The sequence below is a fragment of the Triticum aestivum genome, chromosome 3B, assembly GCF_018294505.1.
Source record: "Triticum aestivum cultivar Chinese Spring chromosome 3B, IWGSC CS RefSeq v2.1, whole genome shotgun sequence".
NCBI classification, from domain to species: domain Eukaryota; kingdom Viridiplantae; phylum Streptophyta; class Magnoliopsida; order Poales; family Poaceae; genus Triticum; species Triticum aestivum.
Genome location: NC_057801.1, coordinates 407,642,812 through 407,644,697, shown reverse-complemented (window position 1 = coordinate 407,644,697; position 1,886 = coordinate 407,642,812).

Below are 1,886 nucleotides of genomic sequence, written 5' to 3'. Positions count from 1 at the left end.
TACCGAGTGAAGAGCAATCCTCTCACTCGGGGGCTTAGCTGCAGCTTCGTGCTCGCCTAAGTTTATCAAAATCCTACCGAGTGGTAAGCCAGCCTTCCACTCGGAGGCTTAGCTGCGACCTCGTGCTCGCCTAAGTTATAAAAATCTTACCGAGTGAAGAGCAACCCTCTCACTCGGGAGCTTAGCTGCAGTCCAAGGACTCGCCTAAGTTTCTCAAAATCCTACCGAGTGAAGAGCAATCCTCTCACTCGGGGGCTTAGCTGCAGCTTCGTGCTCGCCTAAGTTTATCAAAATCCTACCGAGTGGAGAGCAACCCTCACACTCGGGGGCTTAGCTGCAGTCCAAGCACTCGCCTAAGTTATCAAAATCCTACCGAGTGGTAAGCCAGCCTTCCACTCGGGGGCTTAGCTGCAGTCCAAGCACTCGCCTAAGTTGTGAAAATCCTACCGAGTGGTAAGCCAGCCTTCCGCTCGGAGGCTTAGCTGCAGCCTCGTGCTCGCCTAAGTTATAAAATCCTACCGAGTGAAGAGCAACCCTCTCACTCGGAGGCTTAGCTGCAGCCCAGTGCTCGCCTAAGTGGACCAAAGAATAGGTCGATTGCAGAAAAGGCGCCTTGCTTTGAACCTGCAGAAGACATTTTGAGCCGAAGGCAATCATATTCAAGTGCCAAATTCAAGTTTGAATCGATATCTAAAGGAACCGAAAGTGCTCAGGCGTCAAGCCTGGCAAAGTTTGTCGGTTACAATTCCACTCGGCATACCGAGGCAAATTTAAAGAGTCAAGCCAGAAGAAGTTTTTTACCCCTCCTGTGGAGGGCTGGAAGGTGCAACAAATTCATCAAGGTCAATTCCGTCGGCGATCCGAGTGGCAGCTGCAAGGAAAGTCTCCATAAAAGACCTGAAGTCGTGCTTCTTGGTATTGGCCACCCGAAGGGCCGCCAGCTTCTCCTCTCGTGCATCTTTGCAGTGGACTCGGGCCAGACACAGAGCGACATCTGCACCACACCGAGCCGAGGACTTCTTCCACTCTTGCACTCGACCAGGGATCGTGTTCAAGCGGGCCATCAGCGACTCAAGGTCATTCTGAAGTGTCTCCTCAGGCCAGAGCGTCAAGTCGATGCGAGATGTGGCGGCCTTCAGCCTTGCGAGATAGTCCACGACAGCTGCGACACGAGACTCCAGTCGGAAAACATCCATGGCAACTTCGTCGTTCACCGGAGAATTGACGGGGTCAAGGTTTGGCTCCAGTCGGCTGGTTTCCTCTTCAAAGTTTTGACAAAATTCTGCAAGGGCGATCACTAAGTCAAGGGGATAGTCGAATGGAAGAAGCCACGGTTGGAAATATTTGCCAAACATGGAAGTTTACCTTCAAGCATAAGAAACAGCTTCTTGGCAAAGCCACTCAGGAAGGCCTCCAGTTCAGTTTTCTTCTCAGTCAATTTGCTGACTTGGTCGGTCAAGGCAGCTTCGTCAGTTCTCAGTCGACTGACTTCCTTGTTGGCAATCCCAAGAGCAGTTTTCAGATTGGTATTGTCTTGTTCGAGCTTGGTGACTGAAGCTAACTTCTCGTCAGCAAGCTTGATCTTCTCAGCTAGCTCAAGGTCTTTCTTCTGCTGGGCCTCCCTTACCTTACCTGCAAGTTACAGCGAGATCAGATGCCGAAACAAGCAAGGGGAAAAGCAGTCGTCAGGGTCTCACCAAACATACCTTCGGTCTCCTCCTTTGCCTTTGTCAGCTTCTCCTGAACCAGCTTCAAGCTCAGCTCGACTTGAGTATGTTTTTGTTCCAGCTCTGAGTAGCGAGCCACAAGATCACAGGAGTTCTGCGAAGAACCAATCGACTGAACGTCAAATGTAACTCACTTCCGAGTGAAAAAGGGAAAAACAC